Source organism: Egretta garzetta, unplaced genomic scaffold (genome assembly GCF_000687185.1).
Source record: "Egretta garzetta isolate BGI_Z169 unplaced genomic scaffold, ASM68718v1 scaffold439, whole genome shotgun sequence".
Taxonomy (NCBI): Eukaryota; Metazoa; Chordata; class Aves; order Pelecaniformes; family Ardeidae; genus Egretta; species Egretta garzetta.
In genome coordinates this window covers 1,267,350-1,288,760 of record NW_009260803.1, presented here as the reverse complement: position 1 = coordinate 1,288,760, position 21,411 = coordinate 1,267,350, and the positions used below count along the sequence as shown (strand labels likewise).

The 21,411-nt window shown below is 42.4% G+C and overlaps 1 protein-coding gene across 5 annotated transcripts in view; it reads left to right on the top strand.

Annotated features, from left to right (window-relative positions):
* The first annotated feature begins 9,455 nt into the window (after positions 1-9,455).
* LOC104133480 (rap guanine nucleotide exchange factor 6) overlaps positions 9,456-21,411 on the top strand; it is an 86,727-nt gene continuing 74,771 nt past the window's right edge. For 4 of the 5 annotated variants that reach the window (XM_035902247.1, XM_035902245.1, XM_035902246.1 and 1 more), the window contains exon 1: positions 9,456-9,543. The gene's annotated coding sequence lies outside the window, so the exon portion shown is untranslated. The remainder of the gene's footprint in view (positions 9,544-21,411) is intronic. The other variant, XM_035902244.1, reaches the window with a different exon arrangement.

Here is a 21,411-nt window from a genome sequence, read left to right as displayed (position 1 = left end):
TGCCGCCCGGGTGCGTGCCGGTGCAGGGCCCCCGGGGGGGTTAACTTAGCGGCCTCTTACTCAGTTTGTACTGCTTTCCTAAGGCTTTTTAATTATTACTCTTATTTTAATTAATTTTCTGAAGCGGTCTTGATGCTACCCTGCCTTCTTCCATAGCTTTGCAGCCCGTTTAAAGTCTTTGAGATGTTTCAGAACGGGACATGCTTTACAGTGTCCAGAAGTGGAGTTGATGTACTTCTTCCGTGTGTACGTATTTGAACTTGTTCAGTGGTAGAATCTCCACAGGCTCAAAATGATTCTTTCCAAGACTAGAAGCGGTATAAAGGTAGTATAAGTATGCGTCTCCTTCACAATATATCCCGGACCTCACTTACTTGCAGAAAGTAGTTTCCAATGTGGCACGTACCTTGGTCATCTCCATTTGGAGAGCAGCAGCATCGCACTTCAGGGATAACTGCAGTTTGAGTTACAGGTGTGTAGACACCTAGTGGGGAGAAGAGTCAGTCTCCAAGCAAATTCCCTGCTTACACTTCAATTCTCATTATTTCAGTGCCTCTCTAAGTAAGTTAGTCTGCTCTTCTGTTGGTGACGCTCAGAATTGCAGTGGAAGGGAAGTTTGTGTTAGGCACTGTTTCCCTAGGGATTTTTGGAATAAGTATGAGAGAGATGGCAGTATGAGGAGGTATGGTTGTTAAATGTGTTAATACAAAGGTGAAGAAGATCTTTGCTACCTTGTGTAGGGGTGCCGTATCAGTAACACATGCACACTCCTCTGGTTGGGCTGGTGGTAACATGGATTTGCGGAGTAGAAGCTTTTATTCTCAGTCACCAAAGCTAGCTAGTATGGGAGGAAATGCTTGGGTACCAGTGGAGTGGGAGCCAGACATTATTCTTAATAGTGGGAGAAGAGGGGAGTGGAGGGGAAACTTTCATGTCCCCTTTTCTACTTAAATTTACAATAATCTCTTGCATATTTCTCTTGAATTTTGAATTTTGTAACTGTTGAAATGCCCAATATAGACCATTCTGCTGGGAAACCAGAATTCTGCCTAAACTCAGGAATCTTGCATTGGGATTAAGCTCTTAGACAGTAAATAAAAAACAAATGAGTGCTTGATTCTCTTACAATACTACTTCTTCCTTTTGCATTCCACCGGCCAAATGGAAATCCAGTAATACATCGTCTCAAATATAACAATGTTTCGTGTCTAAAGTGTTTGGTTTGGCTTTTTCCCTCTAGTTAGGATAGTTTCTGAGCTATTTAAAGACTAGTCAGCTTAAGGCAGTTTGAGTCAAAACGTCTGAGTGTAGAGACCATGCAACTTCACTTGGAGTAAAGGGAATTTGTTTACATGGGATCTTAACAGAGCAGTAAGTAAAGAGCTGTCAAAGAGGAGTCTTCGGAGGCGCTGCAGTGCTACTGGGCTAGTGTGGAGAACTGGTGGCTGTCCCTGCATTAGGGCTGTCTGCAGGGTTCTTGGAGTCTGAGTCTTTCTCCGTTGCCAAACCTGACAGGTAGTGAGAATAGCAAAAGGCATACATCCAAGGAATTCAGCATGGCTCACCCACAGAAGTGCCTCCAGGTACACGAACTGAAGATCAGTCAGGAGATAGGATGCTGGGGGCCCTGTATCGAAGGCAGTGCTGAGGAGTGAGTATGAACCAGTACGGTACTGCAGCTCTGAGCCCCAGGGAAACTGGATTTAGGGAAACTTTGCTACCATAACTGTGTTGAGTTGTTCTAGCATGCAAAAAAAAAGTAAATCAGACCTTTCGTCCTATCCGATTCAGATTTTGAGGTTTTAAAATATGCTTAAAAACGGTCATAAGCATTTTTAATGTTACTACAACATTTTCAGTTTTGTATTATCAGACCAAGTGTAAGACACACGAGTACTCAGTTTAAGTATCTGGCCATAAAGTTGCTATGATGCATGTGATAATAAAAGATCAGAGGAGTAGGTCAAGTCAGTTAAATTATGCAGTGTTTAGAAGACTAACTTCGTTCACTGCCAAAATGCCCGTAGGCAGTAGGAGTGAAATGAGTAGTTGTAACAGAGCACTTGTTGAACCTTTCTTAAAAAGAAAATAAATATTTCAGAATATTTAATTAGTCAAAGTGGTAATTTTCTAGCAGGTTTTGCTGAGCATAGTTGGGTTTGATTGGAAACATTTAGATGAGCTCCAAAACTTAGATATAAGGTGTGTAAGTGCATTTTGTTCCCTTGCTATATGAAATGGGAGGAACCCATGCTTTTGAAAAGGCTTCTGTACAATTTAATTGATACTTGTGCTTTAGATTTTTGTTTCTTTTTTTTTTTCTCTAGTTCTTGTCTATATGCTTTCGTCTGGTAGAAGAGGCAAAATGAAGTATCAGCGAAACTCTCTTCACATTAATTGCAAAGTCTGTGATGTGTGGTAGTGTGAGCTAAGCAGCACAGTTTGGTTTTGCAGAAATGGCTGCAGAAACTTCTCATTAAAATTTTGGTGGGAGCTGGATGCCTAATCCACATGAATAGATTTCCAAGTTATTAAGATAAATACTTCTGTGTAGGCTTTTTGAAATGAGAAGTCTAATCCAGGCTCAGATAATTCTTCCCTACAGCAAAAACTGGTTGCAGGGGATGATAAGGAAGTTCTTCGAGAACTTACAAGATTTTCTTCTGTGTTCTGTTACAAGAGATGTTGCGCAATAAGCTGCAGGGAATTATATTTAGACCTGATAGGCTGAAGAGAAGCCGCATACAAATTAGGGATCAGGGTCATTCACCGGCAAAGGAAGCCTGTATACATTCTTAGGGACACTTTTTAGCTTGTCAGTTAGTCATGTTCCAGTGACTTGATGACTGAGACATTAGAGAAAATGGTGTGGAAAAGAACTGTCAGAGGTTCCCTGTTCCAGCCCTGTCTCATGGTGTCTCTTTACAATGTAAAAGGGAGTGTTTCTCAGAAAAATCAGCTTTCTGTACACTACATACATAGTACACAGTCAGTATTTTACCTACTGGTATTACACAGCCCCCTCGGGTCTTTTATTCAGCTGTAGTTCAAGAGTTTCAATGCGACTTTGAGTAGTTAGCACTTTCTGGTTCCCAGTGTAGCATTTCAAATTGCAATTGAGCTTGTCTTTTAAGTAGATGAAAATGAGTAACAGTTGAAATAATGTTTAGAAAACTTTCACCATTCTATATGTCTTTAAGCTACTGTTTTCTAAATTTTTTTTTTTTTTTTAGCCTTTTTTTTCCTTTTTACTTTATGGTCGGGCAACCTTGAGTCAAGTGTTTCAGGCCTGTGTTCTCTTGCCTTTAGTGTAATTTAAGCATACACCCTGATACTTTCCTCCTGCAAGTGCTGCTTAGGTGGTCTGGGTGTGCCTGTTTCAGTTGCTGATTGTTTTTCTAGTATTATACTATAAATATAGTAAAAAACATCTGGAAGATGGGGGAGTGGGGAAGCCCCTCTTTTTAAGAAAACAGAAATATGGTACTCATCGAGTAAGAGCATTTTTGACTTTTTGGTTCTCCTGCAGATTATGAAGAGTCTCCTCTTTCCAATAGGTTTTTGGAATATAAGCTTTGCTGGGGATTGGTGCCCATCCTCACCCTCACAGTGGTGAGTGTCAGTGCTAATTACAGTGAGCTCCTTCTCTGTCCTGGCAGACCTCTTGTGGGGAAGGGTTGTGACCGTGTGTCTTCAGGGAGATAACATGTAAAATCTTGCTGCCAGGTTAGATATTGCACTACAGGCGTAGCTCCAGAGCTTAGCCCTCTCACTCTCAGACTTCAGTAGCCGTAAGCCACAGAGAAGTAAACATGCCTCATACTTACTGCGGGGGTGCAGACTTGGTTCAAGTAATTAGACATACATCCTCAATAAAAACACAAGTGTTAGCTGGCAGATTTTTTTATGGGGTCGCTTTATTTTATTGTTATTCAGGGCTCTTTTGTGGGACACAACCTCTGCCAGGGTTGCAGAAAGCTTAGGTCATAAGTGGAATCCTAAGTTCACAGTCATCAAGAGAATTTGAAATGGTTTCACCAGTTTTCTCCTCTCTTTCCAGGAAGAGCATGTGTGCAGAGTTCAGTGGCAGAATATTTAAGGTACGTGGGCAATCTGTGGCAAGTACATCTGAAGAAGGAGTGAGCAGCTACAAGAATCAGCTGAACTTGAGTACAGAGACTCAGAAGTGCCAGCAAGCCCAGAAAAGGAACTAATTGGAAGAGTATTGCTAGACATAGAAGTGGAACACATACTTCTGCAACAATCATTGACTCAGAATAAATACATCAGTAAAAACATCAGCAGTGAAATGACAGATCCTGGTGCTTTTTGATTCTCTGGTGGATTTTATTACTTAGACATTGCTATTGACATTTTTATTATCCCATTGAATACATCTTGAACTTCTCTGTACATAAAAATATAACTGGACAATTGCATTTTGATACAGTTCAATAACACTTTTGAATGTTAAATCGTTTGCCAAGATGAGTGCCGAAGGATATCAATACAGAGCTTTATATGACTACAAAAAAGAGCGAGAAGAAGACATTGACTTGCACTTAGGGGATATATTAACTGTGAATAAAGGTACCTTACTAGCACTTGGATTCAGTGAAGGGGAAGAAGCAAAGCCTGAGGAAATTGGTTGGTTAAATGGCTTTAATGAAACCACGGGGGAGAGGGGGGATTTCCCAGGAACTTACGTAGAGTACATTGGAAGAAAAAAAATATCTCCCCCAACTCCGAAGCCTCGTCCTCCTCGACCCCTTCCTGTAGCACCAAGTCCTGCAAAAGTTGAAGCAGAGAATGAGCAACAAGGTCAGTACTGTTCTCAGAAGGCGTGTGCGTGTCCCGTTTTTTTCAGATTTTTTTGTTTCATAGGCTTGTCTGACTGTACATCTATGTGTATAACACCTGCTGGGCAGCTTTTTTTAGCGCATGGCTCATTTCAGTCAATTAAGAATTGTTTCTACTTCATAATATTCATTCAGCTCACACACTTTGTAATTTCATGTGCTTTGTCTTGGGCACCACGGAGACCAATAACATACTGTGAGGTACATCTCACAGGTTGGAAAGTATGCTTATAATTCACAACTGTAAAGACTTAAATGGAGAATGAGCAGGGTAGCTTTCATCTTGGGTTTCTGAGAAGCTGGTGGGAGTGTTTCCCTCTGTGGTTCATCAAACTCACTATTAAGAAACTTCTAGGTGAATCCAACAGTACAAATCCAAATAAACAGTGTTTTCCTATCATAAATCTCTTGCTAACAGCAAAAAATAAGTACTTTGTCATGGAGGTTTACCTGTGATGTTAAAGGTAAGAGCATTCATTTAAAAATTAAGACTGGAATGATGATGAAAAGAAACTCAGATCTAACTTTTTTTGGGGGTAGGGCATGCAGTAGAAAAAATAGCACTTCATAAACAAAGGAAGAGATTTCCTTTGTTTAAACATAAATTGCTTTCTAATCTACATTTGAAACAGTATGTTGTGCAGAACTCAGAGTTTGATCAGAACTATTCTGTTAATAGAAGAAAGTCTTTTTTTTAACTGGAAAAACTTAAGGGTAAAAACCCCCCCCACCCATCCTTCAAGTGATTTGTCTCCTTTACCTACTGATGTTCACATATTTGGGTTTTACATATCAACAAGCCAGGTCAATTTTATGATAGATTTTACATTGGTCTTTCACTTCAAAGGTCTAGAATGGCTTTTATTGCTTCCACATCTAATACTTAAATTCTCAGTGCTTCTAGCTGTAGGAAATACAAGTTGTAGTATGCAATCCTGAGTGTCACTCACAGTGACACCATAGTCCTGAATAGTGTCATCACCCTCTGCCTCCATAGAAACGTTTGCAGCATCACTTGCAAAGTTGCAGTATCAGTTTATCAGCTTCCATCCCACTGTGCCTATTACAAGTTTATATTCAGCTGTGCTGATAATCAGCAAAGATAAGAATGGAAATATAGAAAATTGTATGTGGAAACCTGGCAGAAGCAGTTCTAGGTTGGTGGGGTCTTAATAAAGAGTGAATCTGAACTGGTTTATATAGCAATGTCCTTATACAACTGCGAGGAATTCTTGAGTGCTTAATGCTTAGGTGTACATTGTTAGCATGAAGGTGTGGGCAGATGGGGGTGTAGTGGCATTTTAGTTTATACTGTCCCTATCTAAGTCCTCAATCTCTCAGCCCTTAGTCATTAGAGTCTCATGGTTTCTCACTAGATGAATTCTGAAAATGGGGTATTTGCTTTTGAAAGAAACCACTTTTACTTCTTTGAACGTTCCTTGTATTTGATACTAATATGTGCTGGTCAGGTAATACAGACTTTTTTTCCTTAACTCACCTGTGGAGATGGTTGTCTCAATCATATGTAAGTGCAGAATAGACATGGCTCTCTGGATAGACACCTCAGTGCTGACAGGTCATTTTGAGAGGCAGAGGGTGGAAAGAAAATCTCATTCTTTACATGTGCATGTTGTGGTGAAGAAACTGCCATCCCAGGCTTTGGTGCATTTATTGCTTTAAACTTAAAGTAGTGCTTTGTAACTTGCTTGTTTTCTGTACTCATGTTTGCTTTTGCTTGATGCTCCTGTTCACAGCTCCATGCTGTGAGCTGGCCACAGCGCTGTGCTGGGAAGTTCTGGTGTTAATCTTGCAGTTTCCAAGCCTGCCCTGGGGCTGCATTTGTAAGACATTTATGGGAGTTTTGGCTGCTGTGAGTTACTCTGGGAAATTCTGCTGCAAGTTTCGGGGGCTTTGCTTAAATGTAGGCTTTTCTGCTTCCTTGGGATGAGATGGTGCCCCAAGCCTTGGTGACTAGATCTCTCCTAAACTGAAGTTTACTGCCTCTAGACAGAGTACTGTTTACATACAGTGTGTTTATTTTTAAGAGTTTGGGACTGTGGGGATTTGAAACAAGAAAATGTGCTAATTTAACCGGGAATCTTAATCTCAAAGTCTGTGCACATGATCCTGCCATGCACCAAAATGTTGAAGAATCAGCTTGCAATCCAGGCTTGTATTTTTCTGATTAAAAAATAATAAGCAAAGTTCCCATAACTCCTTTTGAATTAAAGTTTTTAAGCTTCACGTAAAAAGCTAGGCACCTTCAGTAATGTCCTAGGATAAGGGATTAGACCCCCCTCAACAGAATTAGGGGAAACACTGAAACACTCCAAATAGAGATAGGTTTAATTACTTTAAAAATAATGTATGTTCACTTAAAAGAAATCAGGAAAAGTAATAATAAGTGGTCTCTTTACAGATCTGCTTACTGTAACTAAGGCAAAGAGCGCTTTAAATCTTAGGAACAGATTTGGGAAATGTTGCACTGGAAGTGTATTATAAAAAACAAAATGAAGGTGAAATTTTTAAGAGAGCAGAATGATACAAAAAATTATACCTACGGTGAAACCAGAGGTGCAGGCAGAAATAGAGTTCAGATAAATAACAATGTGGTAATGTACGTTTGACTTTCAGATGGCTTCACTTTTTGCATATAAGAATTGGTGCAGGGAATAGCACAGTTAATACTGTCCAGCAGCCAACATAATGGGCAGCGGGCCAGAAGATTCTTCCCAGGATGATACTTCTCTCTACACCCCTTGAGTGTATTTCAAATAAATTAATGCATAGTATGAAACTTTCTTGACCAAATACAGTCAAGTTTATATTTTCCGTACTTGATGATTTGAAACTGCTATGGATCAAAATGACAAATTAATGGGGAATGGAAGCAGACTTCTTAAATGTACTTCAGTTATTTGTTACCCATATATTTTTTCATTCTGTGAAGAGTCACTTCTGTATGTACCCCTGTTGTGTATATACTGAATATCAGAAACTTAATTGGAAATTTTAAAGACTATATATGTAATGATATGAGTTTTTTTTAATTTTGCCACATCATAGATTCGGGATTTTTTGGAACTACTTTCTAATAATTTCAATACTCTGTAATACTTAATTATTTATTCTGAATGGCTGTTTCCCCTGGCCTTGTTAAGCTTGATCACTTGTTCTTCAGTGTCCAGATTGTTTTGTATTAGATCAAATTTGCAATATTTAGGCACAATGCTGCCAGTATTTACAGTGCTGTGGTACTCATACACAAATAAGCCTAGATGTCTGAATAGACTTTGCAGTCAGTAAGGCTAGTACAGAGTTGGTCATTGGGCTAGCGTCTTATGCAGTCACAGTCTTGCTTATAAATAGGGAGCTCTTTAAATATTAAAAGCCAATCTGAAAACAAATAAAACTGCTGGTGGTCTCAAATTCTATTAAAACATCCATTTATTTATTATAACACTTAGGTGAAATCTTTCCCCAGATTTTTATTTTATCCATGACACATTTAAATTTCTAGAACTATTGGTCAAGACCAGAATGGTGGCTCCATGACTGATATTTTAGGACTGCTGGATTTTGCCCGTCTTCTCCTTACCTTTGTTAGTAAAGAAGTAGATTTAGTCTGAGTTTGTATGGCTTTTTTTTTTTTTAATTGCATCTGGAAAGATATGAAAATAAAAGGGCTACAAGAGCCCCAGGAAGTCTGTAGCACCTTTCAGTTTCAGGCCTGGTGCAGGTCACAGATACAGAAAGGCAGATTTAATTCCTGTTGCTGGTGTTGGTTTTAAATTGGAGCTACACAGGGCTGGTGCCTCTCACTTAGCCCTGTCTTGCCCAACTCTTTGAAAATGAGAAGTGCATAAGCTGTACTGAGTCCAGCTGAGTTTTGTGAACTTTGATTCAGCTCATCTGATACAGCTGCATACGTTTAGAGTTAGTTCATGCAGTATTGTTTCTCTGCCTGGTTTGTGAAGGCTGATCTTAAGCAGACTTCGGAGCATGAAGCTTTGATTGATCAACAGAAATACTGTCAGATTTAACTTGGAATGCTAAATTCCCACTTTGAAATGAAGGTCAGATTGCAGAAGGGCAGACCAGAACTTTATATCAATAATTTGTCTGTTTTGATGTTTTGTAGCTTCCTCCAGCTTCCTGTGTAACTTAAAAGGGTTGTGTATGTTGACACTTTGTACCATTTCGGTTGGTTTAGAGCCTAAAAATAATCCAGAGCTCTTCCTTCTTGTGATGAAACTATAACATAGTTTTCTTTTTTTTTTTTTTCTTTTTTTAAAAAAAAAAACCAAAAAAAAACCCCGTTTCCCGGAAGGAAACTGTGGCCTCCGGCTCATTGTAATAACGTAGTTCTGAGACATGCAGCAGTGGTTCTCTGAAACGTCCGCAGTCGTTTTCTCAAGAAAAGTTTTAAGTGCTCTGAACTTATGTTTGTTCCTTCCTCATGAGCTTCATACGGCTCCATCGGCTTTCGGTGATATGGAAGAACTGGATGTTTAACCAGGAGCCTGAACGTGTGTTTCAGGTGGAGAACTCCAAAGATAATGAGGAAAACATCTTGCAAAGAGAAGTCCCGCTCAGGCAGTCCCGCCGGAGGTTTCGGAAGATCAACCAGAGGGGCGAGCGTCAGACCATCACTGACAACGTGGATTCCAGCAGTTACCTGTCGGTGAGTCTGCTCTCCGTCATCGGGTCTCCTGGGCATCCCGCCGTCTGCGTGGCAGTTGGCAGTTTGTTTTATGGAGAAAAGCTGGTCTGATGAAATAGTCTGTTTGTCACTTTTGAGAAGACTTTTTCTTGTTGGGGAGCAGTAGAATGCTTTGGATTTGAACACGATAGGTGGAGGTGAAGATTCAGGCACTAGCTGGAAAAAAGGTAAAACCCCTTGGTTTAGGGGTTTTCACCTGAGCACTATGAATGAATCTTAACATGTTTGTTGGGCAGAGAAATGGTCATTCTTGGGTTTTGTTGGTTTTACCTGGAGTTCTTTTGGCAAGATGTAGGAATTGGTGGTTTTCTTTTTTTCTTAATAAATTTGAACTACGATTTGGTATGGAGTCAATCACGAACGCAGTTCAGTACAGTATTAACGCTATCATTGTACTTGGTGATGTTTACTTGCTTAAAAATAGTGTAGTGGTAACTCAAGCGTCAGATAGTAACGGCAACTCATTTGCTAGTCGTAAATAACATCACAGACTATAAAATCCACGCTGTGTGAAGGCACGTACAGCTGTGGTTTCAAGGCCACAATGCTTTTATGAAGGTTTCTCTTCACCATTATTTTTCCACATACAAACTTCCTGCTTGGTAGCAGGAGATAACGTGTGATCTAGACAAATTATTTCATTGAAAATAATTGTCCTGGGTACTTTGATCTACTTTAAAATCAAAGGTTAAAAAACCATTACTATTGTTGAAGTACACAAACCTCGAGTATTCTACATGCACAGAAAAGAAAAAACCAATTTCTTCCTTTTTTTCCCCATCTTTTCATCTCCCCCCAAAGTACAAAGCCTCTCTTAGTTGATGCGCTTCAAAATCTGATGTGTGCAGCTAGATAAAAGCCTAAGACTTCCTGTGTTTCAGAATAAACTGCTGGGTTTTTTGCATGCTGATAGCTGTTGGATCGCAGGTGGAGATTTTAGACTCTCCGCAGCATTAGCATGTCTGTGAGCAGTGGTTACTTTGACATTTGTCTTGTAAGCAGAAAAGCTCTCGTTGCTGTGACAGGAAGAGAATGAGCTTCTTGAAGTTTAACGTCCTCTGCCATCTTATTTCAAGAACTGTCAAACGTGTTGGGTTTTGTCATCAGTAAGTCATCTGAATTAGTTATTGACGAAATAGATAATGGATCCTCATGCTCTGGGCAGTCGTGCATATAAGGCTTTATTAGGAATTAAATTCCAGTCTGTGTATGACAAAACCTGTCTCTTTGGTGTTTGTGACCATGAATAAGCACATAGAAAATAATTTTCAGACTTCAGTGGTAAGGGAAGAGAATCTCGGGAACAGCCGATGCTGATGCTACCTGTGCAGCTTGCCTGGAGGGGCACGTGAGAAAGGACTCAGCATTTTGGGTCTAAGAAAGACCAAGTTACCTGGCTTCCTCTCGTAGGATCGTGATCAGTCAACAAATGATGTCCTCACTAGGATTTTTCTTCATGTTCATTTCTTTCTTTATGTTACCAACCGCCTGCGTGTCTCTGCACATAGAGTTTCTTGTTGCAAACCTGGTGGCTTCCTCAGATTTATGAATATATATATTTTGATCAGCATTTGATAGGAAATGGTATAAACTTCATAAATCAACAGCACATTCCTAAATCTGCTTTTATGTCAGTTAATTAGGAGTATATAAAAAGAGTCCTGTTAACACTGCTAGGTGTTTTCCTGGATGAGTGAGTGCTAAGTGGCAAGGAGTAAACAACCACCTCTCCGATAGAAAATCTGCAAGCTGTTGGGTTTTCAGCAGTCTGAATTGAAACACCAATCCTGGCTTTGTAGCCTGTAAGCTCCTAATTGGGAAGTGTCATACTTGCAGTACTCGGTGTAGCAAAAAGTAATTTGTAACTCAACAGATGACTAAGAAATCAAAACACGATAACCGGCTGCCTGTTTGACAAGTAAATGAAAATTGGGTGCCTGTTTTTTTCCATATTCCATTCTAAACTGGTAAAATAATGAATTTTGCTGAGGTATGGCTTGTTCTGTGCCTAGGTTTACCTCTTACCTATTTGAGTCTGCTCATACGTGGCCGTTGGTTCCCAATGGTCTTGAAAAACAGGCTTTATAATGTAACCCTGCGTTTTGAATGAAACTTTTATTTGACAAGAACTTGCAAGAACGTTTTCTGCCAAAGTGGGAAACCTGTTTACAAACTTTTTCCTCTCTAGCATAATGCTAATGAATAATTGCAGTGTTGTATTTCACTCCCCAGCCTGTTGCTAAATGCTCTTTGACAGATGCTGAATGTAGCCTGACGGACCTTTTGTGAGCCCTGCTTGCTCAGGGAGGGCTCGGTGCTTTCAGCCAGCCTGCAAGGACTTCAGTCAGGCCCCAGCGGTACGATGTTGGAGTACTCCGTTTAAATTTTTAAATGCCTAATCCCTCAGACACAGGTAGCTTTCTGTTTTCTACAGCAAACTTAGGTCCTGTAGATACTGAAATTCGATATTGCTTTATCCCAGCTCAGAATTTTTCCTTTCATGATTAAATTGAAGATTTCTTGTGTTTGCTTTTAAGGGGAATTACCTGTGCAATCTCCATTGACTCCTTAAAATGTAAATCTCCGCACGTTAAATATACTATGATTAGTATTTATGATTAAGGTTAATATTTGTTTTTAGAAAACATTACCCGTTAGGTTGCGACATGAGTTTGCATCTACTTCTCGCTTGGAGCTCCCTGCTGGAACTCATACCGTAGAAACCCCTGCAACTGGCCATGAAATGAAGATTTGTATGCAGATACTTTCAGTAATATTTTCAATGATCATTACCCTCTTGGAAGCTCTTCCTTTCTCTTATACCTCTTACTTAAGTAAAAGAGCCCTAGTACTTAATTTAACTTCAGGATAGTTGACATTCAAATTACTGAATTAATGTTAAAAATGGCTCATCTGATTGGTTTCTTTGGTGAAGGAGTTACCATTTAGACCTCTTTATGACGTTTTTATGGTTCATAGAGCAATATTGTTTCCAAAGAACACCGGTTTCCTGCAGAATAATTATTTAAAGTTGTGTTATTTTTATTTTTTTTCCTTGTTCCAGTAAAATACAGTGAACATATGCTGACATTGTTCGTTATTCTCACTCAAACAGGTTTATATTTCTGTTTATACCATCAAAGTGCATAATGATGTGAATTTGTTCTCGCAATACATATGCAAGAGAGTGTGTGGGACCTGCTCTCGCTGGGTAGGTGAACAGACCGAGGTCTGGCCTCCACTTGGCAGGGGTGCCCAGCAGCCATGGCAAGGTTCTGCTGGCACTGGGTTTTTCCCTTCTACAGCACAGCTACCAGCAAGATCCTGAGCATAGACGTGTATTTGGTGAAATGCTTCTCAAGTGGGTTTTTTTTTTTTTTTTTCAGGGTGCAAAAATAGCATCACTGCCCATGGAGTGACAAAGGACGTGGCTCTGTCGTGGAGGGTCACGTGCAAGGCAAAGGCCATGGTGGCAGCCCCAGTGCACGTGGCTGGCTGTCTACCTGGGGCAGGTCTGAGCATCCCCATAATGACGTGGGATCTCTTCACCCCTGGGCATTTCTGGCCTCTCTTGCCTTTTTCATTTTTGTCACTTAAGAAGTTGCTGCATCTTGCACATCAGCCCCAGAGTGATGTCCTGACTGCGGGGGGACATGAGGCTGGAGTCGTATGGAGAAAGCTCTTGCTTAGACATAATTGATTAGAAAGAAATGTGCTATTGGTGTTAATTATGCCTGCTCTTGCTTCAAATCTTACTCGTTAGTATGTTTGCATATCTCTCTGGAGGTATGCATTCTGTGCATATTGCTGTCTGTTGTATAGATAAGGATCCCGACAGGAAACCCAGGTCATGCAGCGGGGCATCATCCCAGCTGAGATAAATACTTAGTCATTTCTAGTTCTTAGTCTAGTTCTTAGCCGGATGGGTAATGCAACTGTATCTTTTTAGTTACAAAAGAAAAAAGTAATTGTGGTGATCTTTGTTCAACTACGTCCCGAACTTTTGTGACCATACAGCAGGTGCTTGCAAAACTAAAGACATGTAGGAAAAAACGTTTAATGGTAGTTCTGGTGCTTTACAAAAGTCCAATTGCTGTTTCGATCTTGGCTCAAGCAATTGGAAAACAAGTGGTTCAAGTATTAATCTTCACAATTAAAAAATAAAACCTTAGATAGTAAGTTTTTCACTTACATTTCTTGTAGTGATCAAAACCAAATGGGATTTAACAATTTGATACAAATTTCTACATGACTATCAAAGCTGTAAGCTCAAATATTTTTTTCATTTGACTTAAGACTTTTTACTAATTTAATACCTACATACATTTTTGACAGTTCTTGCTGAGATTTTTTTTTCGAAATGAAGAATTATTTGTATCTCTAAAAGGAGTGCATGTGTGATGTACTGCATATTGCCATGGAGCTGTGACAATATTTTGAGTTTTTTCAATTGTTAGTTTATTGTAGAACAGAATAAAGAAATCAGCACCAACCTTAGTTGTAATCCCCTTTCTCAGAGATGCAAATTAACTTTTTTTTAATAAAAAAAAAACCCTTCTTGTAAGAGGATGATGAGGTTTAAAAGATTTATTATAATACAAGTTTTACGGACAGTATCTTAATACTTGCATCATGTAAAAAATTTCCTGGAGCCTCGTGGAAGCATTTATCTTCAGAGGAGTCTGTCACTGAAGGCTGCTTGAGTGGCAAGTTTCTTGTTCTTTGATCATTACTTAATGTAATCCTGTCAGAGGCTGGAGTCAGCGTAGGGTATCTCACAGTTTAGGAAGTTAAGTCACATTTCAATATACTGGATCAAACCCATTAGGTTCTTTACCATCACTAATCCTTTTCCTTTTAAATGCTATAAAACACTATGGGTCTTTTATAATCTATTTTTAACTACCAGGTGAAGTTGCTGAGATGGTACCTTCTATTGATCTAAAAGAACTAGGACCGACTTGCAGCATGCCTCCAGCTGCCTTTTGTTAAACTTGGATGCAGCATCAGCTGACATATGTTTATTTGGAATATCGGTTAGTTTTAATGAGTCCGTAGCTGATCTGTGAGTGGCTAAAATCAATTGTTCCTGAGCTGGAGGATGGGTCTCTTTGCAGCTCATTGCTTTTTAATGTGTCCACGCTTCCTCTTTTTGACACTTTCAAAAAATGCTTGACAGAATTTTAGCTTCAGCTAACGAATCAGAAGGAAATGTGGGTCTTGCTGAAATCCATGAGTCTTGCTGTGTACTTAGTGGGTAGAGAAATTAATGCCATTGATAGCTTTCTGGAGGTTGTCAGGCGATGCAAAGAGATAACGCAAGTTCCTGACGCTGTTTTTTTACAACATGAGGATTTTCTCTGTTCTAATCTCCATTTTAAATTTTGCGCGGCCCAGGTTGGATCCCAACTCGCAGGTCGTACGTGCTCAGGAGCAGCAGCATGCGTAGGAAGCTCCATTAGCCAGGCTGCCTGGGCAGGACCAGGACCTCTGCAAAAGCCCACATGCACAGTCGCTTGTTTGCAGCTCTGCTGAACTCCTGCCATTTTAAGTGTTTTTCTTGCTTCTGTGATCAAAAAGAAGCTGTGTCTGCAGTGCATTCACTTCCTGAGCAGACAACTTCAGGTTTGTTGTGGCCTGCACCTAAACAGAGCCGGCTGCAGTGCGCCGGCGCGCGGGGTGGGTGCGTAGGTGCGGCCGCCGCAGCCGGCACCGACAGGCAGAGGAGAGAGGGGAATGCACGTGGCTGGAGCCCCCGGCTTGATGGAAACCAAAATTACCTTCAGGCTGCTAGGCTGGTCTTTGGGGGTGGGGGAAGAGGCTGTGAATGACGTGGCAGTTACACAGCTCTGGTAACGAATGATGTCAGAGGCGTTGGCTTCCCTGGCTAAACGCCGCTTCACCGGTGGAGCTGGGAGCAACCTCCGGCAGGGTGTCCATGCTCGGCACCTGGAGCTTGCCCTGCTCTGCCAAGATGCTTTCCCTGGAGCACTTCCCTTTGCTTTTGTAAGCGAGGGGAAAATTGCCAAATGCACGTTCGCTCATATTTTATTGTACGTATTGATTTTTGTCTGCTCGTTTTGTCAGCAGTGTTATTGTCAAGGACTCCTTGAAAGTCTGTTGCTGGTTGTGATGGTCACTAACAACACACCAGTCCTCAAAGTGTGCTGTGCATTAAAAATCTTCCTAGGAATTTCCATAGACCGCTGGTGCTTCCCAAACCCATTCATGAGCGTCTGCAGTTTCCAGCGAGTGATGACTTGGATAGGCTGTGCACAAAATAAGAAAATACTTACTGGAAATACTGCCCTTCGGTTAAAATCTGTGTTTTTCAGATTAAAATTTTCTTTTTAAAAAATAACAACACGTGCACCATGTAAAGCCCAATTTATCAATAATGAAAGTGGTTGTAGTTATTCAAAACTTACATCCAGAGGTTTCCCTGAAGATTTTACAGACTCGAGAAGCAGATTATGTATAAACTGTGAATTACAGAAATCGCCTTAGTTCGGAGGTGACGTGCAGCTGTTTAACAGCGTTTAAGAGTGGTGCACAAGTGAAACTACATCAAACTGCAACTAGGGAGGATTTATTTTAAGCGAGCACCTGTATTTACTCGAATCTGGCTGCTGGCAGTAGCGTACAGCCCGTGGGGGAGCCCGTGGCGGTGGGCAAAGGCACCATGCTGGGATGCGGCATCGTCCTCCTGCAGGATGGACAGACATCGTCCTGCTCTGCCACCTGCGGTCCTGGAACAAGATACTGAGCTGCTGTGGGGAGCTGTGCCATGGGGCTGCTAACAGGGCTGGCTTACCCATCTTTCTTCAGGGCTTCATGAAATCATAGACTCGTTTAGGTTGGAAAAGCCCTTTAAGATCCTCAAGCCCAACCATTCCCCTACCCCTGCCATCCCACCACTAAACCCTGGCCCTAAGCACCTCGTCTGCCCGGCTTTTAAATCCCTCAAGGGATGGGGACTCGACCCCTTCCCTGGGCAGCCCATTCTGGTGCCTGACAGCCCTTTCAGGGAAGAAATTTTTCCTAATGTCCAACCTAACCCTGCCCTGGCACAACTTCAGACCATTTCCCCTCCGTCTTTCACCTTTTCTACAGCTGGAGAAGCAGCTGAATTTTGCCATGTGGACAGATACGTATTCTGCCAACTGCTTTAAAGACGTTTTCTCTCCTTTTTTTTTTTTCCCCTACCAGTGCTTACACTGTAAGTTTCTGCTCTTCCATTTTTCTCTTGCTTCAAAGACTTTTTTAAACCTTTCTCCGTCTCAAGTTAGGTGAGCACTTAATTGTACAGCCCCTCCCTCCCCAGGTGTGGCTGAAAGCTGGGGGGATCGGCCCCGTGACCCCAGTACGGTCCCTGCCGCAGGTTTGTGTTGCCCTCCCCTTGCTCAGCCCAGAGCTGCACTTGTCTGTGTGATAATTCAAGAAAAACTCATGGATATTTTTACACTTACTTCCTACTTGCTGTCCAAACGCATCAGTGTTTTTGCAACTGAGCACTTTCACCAGGAAGCCTGGAACCGTTTGGAAACGGATCCTGAGCACAGTCTGTCCTTGCAGGGAAGCTTCCCCACTGCATTAACTGGGATTGAACTGGAGAGCTGCTCAGACCTTGACCTAAGCTGGTGCTGGCAGTGCTGTGGGAGGGATGTGCTGCTGTGCCTGTTGTTGCTCCATGGCAGCTTGTGGCAGCAGAACCTTTCAGAAATCCTAGATATTTTGCAAATTAACATGCAGAAGAAGTAAAAATTCGGGTCATTATTAATGTGCTCTCTACACAATAATCAGTTATTTGTTTCTTCTTCCTCCTTTCATTGCGTAGGGAGACTTACACCGTGGTGGAAATTAACTCAGTTTCTTGGGAAGTGCCTGAGAAAATATTTTATGTAGTGTGTTCAGAGAGTTAATTTCTGTTTTGATGGACCCTAAGGGGCTGGGTGGCTGTTCCAAAGTCATTAATTCTTTACAAGCAGCCTCTTATGCAAACTAGATGGAGAATGATGTGTAAGGGTTGTGCCCACAGCTCGTAACCGTGTGATGTCACTCAGGTGCTTACCGGTAAAGAGCAGAGCTCTGCACCCGAGAAGGGCATTTTGGTCTTTCTGGGGACTTCAAAACCTTATGTGTACGAGTTGCAGTTCTTTGTCGGATCCTTCTTTTTAACATTATTGTTTCAATCTTTTGAAACGACATGTTGAGCGGCTTCTTGTGGAAAACCGACAGGGTAGTAGCCAGCAAGCTGGTCGCCTGCATGCGGGGAGATGGTAGCGTGCGTGGATCTGTTTTTTTATTTCCTGTCTTCCATCTGGGCTGTTTCGGTTCAATATGCTGTACTGAAGTGTAGCAGTCTGGTTGTATTCTCATTTGTAGCCAACCCAACCTTTCCCTTAGGTTTAGGTTTATCATGTCCTGGAGAGACGAAGTCATGTGAGAGGTCGCTTTGTGTTTTAGCCTGAAGAGTTGGAAGTTTGAGTCATTGGGTTGAATGTCACCTAACACTGAAGGGCTTCTTTAAAGGGCTGCGATGGTGTTGTCTTCAGCTTGGTGTTCCAGTCAGAATGGTTTTCTAATTTAGAGTATGGAAATTTGCATCAACTCAGTCATGTTCTTTGGAAGCCTTCTGGACCCAGTTAGGGACTGAGAATATCCTGAGCAATGTGCGGTGAAAATCACCATCAGAAAATGTCAGTGTATAATGCAAGCATTTGGATGGCCTGTTTTCCTTGAAAAACTTGGCATGAAAACCACTATCTGTATGAGAGAAGAGCTAGAAGAATATCTTTGGTTTTGGCATAGAACTGATTGCTATCTAATGACATTTAACAGCATTTGTAATTTTACATTTGATATGTGGAAACTCTCTTAATGGGGTTGTATTTGACAGATGAAATACTTGAAATAGTGGATTAAATGAAGTCTGGTTAAATGGGACCAGCATTGTAGCTTAATTCCTTGTTGATACCTTGTTCTTGCAAGTCAGAGCTGCTTTCTGTCGCTGAGCATTAAAGTTTTTTGTTCTTATATGATTAAGTTACAGTTTGAGGTAATGTAGCCACAGTGGATTAGATGCTTGTATTGTCTTTATGATTTCGATTTTGTTTCCTTTAAAGTTTGGTTAACAGTTGTGGTTTGTAAACTTGGAGCGTAGGTATGGCCCATCCCTTGCTTCATCTGTTAAGATCAGTTTCTCAGACTGAGGGAGAAGAGCTCGGCTTTTGCTGCTGTTTTGCTCAGGGGAGGGAAGGACTCCGAATGATGCTGGGGGAAAAATTTCCAAGAGCGTCCTCGGCTTTCCATTTTCAAAAGCAGTAAGGGCTGGATCGTACCAGAAAACGAGAAAGCTTGGCAATGGCTGCGCTGCGAGGCTTTGTCAGCTGAGGGGAGCCCTGCAGAGCTGCTCTAGGGCCTGCCCTGCGCTTCCCCAGCGCGGCAGATTGGGGGATCTGTGGTCGGTCCCCCAGGGAAGCCCCTCGGGAGCGCTTCTGCCAGTGCTCACCCCTTGCTCACCCCTTTCTCCCCTGCTCCCGCGCTCGGGCTGTGCTGGCCCGGCTGGTCCCAGCCTGGGCGCGGGGAGAGCGGAGACGCCTGGGCCCAGGCAAGTCCGTGGGTGTGGGCCCTGCCCGCGTGGTGCCTCCAGACGCGGGTCTCTTCGGGGGGGAAAAGGCGTTCAAGAGAGGTTATGCCTGAGATGATACTCGTGTCGCATGCGCTCTCCAAGCTGGGTGCCCTGGCCGTGAGCAAATCAAAGTTGACTGCTCCAAATCACCCTTGCTTAGAGAGAACGCTTGAAATTTGGTAGGAGGAGCCAGATCCCTCCCCCCTGTCCTGCTTTCAGGTTTCCAGTTTGGTGTTAATCCCCAGGAAAAATGACAGAACAAATATTGGAAATGGCATTTTAATGATTTTTAACCTCATCTGTGGAGTCAATGTATTATTCTCAAGGTCATTTAATCAGAGGCCTTTTTCTCGTGAGAGGTGTGCTGGTACCTCATGTTCCAAACAGTGTTAATCTGCTCCTTTTAACTCGAGTGCGGTTTTATAAGTGAGGGAAGAAACAGTGGTATTTTGTATTGCCTTCCATATCAGCTCTTTGGGGATGAAAATGAATGTACACATTGGTGGGCTTTGTAATCTCCCAAGGTGGAATTCCGACTGGCTTCCCAGGTAGGTGCTACCTGCGGAAGTTAGGGTAGGTTTGGGCTGTGATTTTGGTTTTGAGCCTAGATGGAGGTGGTGTTTTAGTGAGCGAAACTCAAAATGTGTTTGGGAAATTTTGCTGTGGGGTATTAGAGGTTTCATCCTTTCAGTATCTCTGGGTGGATTCAGTCCCACAAACTGTCCCTTTCGGGGTTGTTATTCACTCCTCCTCATCACCAGGCGTTTTTGGGTTGCGTACCTTCCCCAACTTCCCCACCCCTTGCTGAAATGAGATGTCAGGAAGGGAGGGAGGAGCGTGGTATGAATCATCTCGGTTCAAACCGTAGAAATGAACTTTTTGTTTGAGTCCCTAGCAGAGGGGGCTTTCCCCTTCCCCCCCGTGCTGGCGTCGTCCCTGTTTGCGATGCTGATCATGCCGCTGCCCGGCTCTGCAGAGCGTGTGTGCACCAACAGACAGAGATCTGCAGGAGGGAGCTGTAATTTATAAACGTATTTAAGAAAGTATTATAAACCACGTAAATCCGAAGCGCTGCGAATAGGAGATGACCTTTCCGTGCTTAACACAACAGCTGAAAAAAAAGATGGTTGGGGTAATGTGAAAGCAACGGAGAAATTGAATCCATGGTGCCTTTTTATTGTTCCCTCTGTATTGCTGGTGCTATATTTAGAAGCTTACATCACTTCAGGGATGATGACAGTCTCTGCCCTCCCTCTCCCGCTCCCGCCCGCTCTCCCTCGCTCCTTCCCTTAGGATGGATCATGTTTTCATACTATTTATGAGTCCTACAGATCTTTCGGTAGGATTTTTCTACAGCCCGTTAGTAAGTGCTACTGTGGAAAGCGACGTACGTAAGGCTGCGGTTGCACCACGTAACGTCACCCTGAAGTGGAGCGGGAGCTCATGGTGCTGCTGTCCTTGCCTCTGCTTCCTAAACGGGTCTGCAACAGGGTTTTTTTTTTTTTTTTTTTTTTTCTTTTTAACAGGAATTCCTGAGACGCCCTAATGAGAGTCTAACCTTGTCACGAAAGTACAATGATTCATTTAAGATGCTTAAGGTAAATGGCGGGTAGAAATTGGAGAAGCGTGCCAGTGACACCGAGCCCGGCAGGCTGTGCCAGCGTAGCAGGGGCTGCATCCAGCTCGCGCTGCAGCTGGCTCTGCGTGCGGCACCCCACGCTCCCCATCGCCCGCCTTTCCCAAAAGACTTCGAGTACTCAAATAGATTGAAATAACCTCTTGATGCAGGTGCCCTTAATGCTAAAATATTTCTGCGTTATGCTGCTGTGCTTGGCCATTCCCACTCACAAAACTGTATTAAGATGAATTATTTTAGCCTGAAACATCTTTGCCCGAGCGTGCGAAATGACGGATTGCTTTCCAAGCAGCTGGTCTCCTTCCTCAGCCCCCACTGTGGGCTTGGCGTCGGGATGCTACCTTAGGTACTGGACTAAGGGGGGAGGACAAATTAAGGCACCTGGTGACAGCTGAGCACTGCTGCAGGGGGACGTGGTGGGGGCCACGTGCCAGCGCTCGCCTGGCTCTGGGGACAAAAGGACAGAAGTCCACAAGCCCAGCCCTCGGACCCCGGCCCCTCGGCTCGCTGGCTCGCCGGCGGCTTCTGCCTTTTCAGCCGGTGCCACGGTGGTGAGATCAGC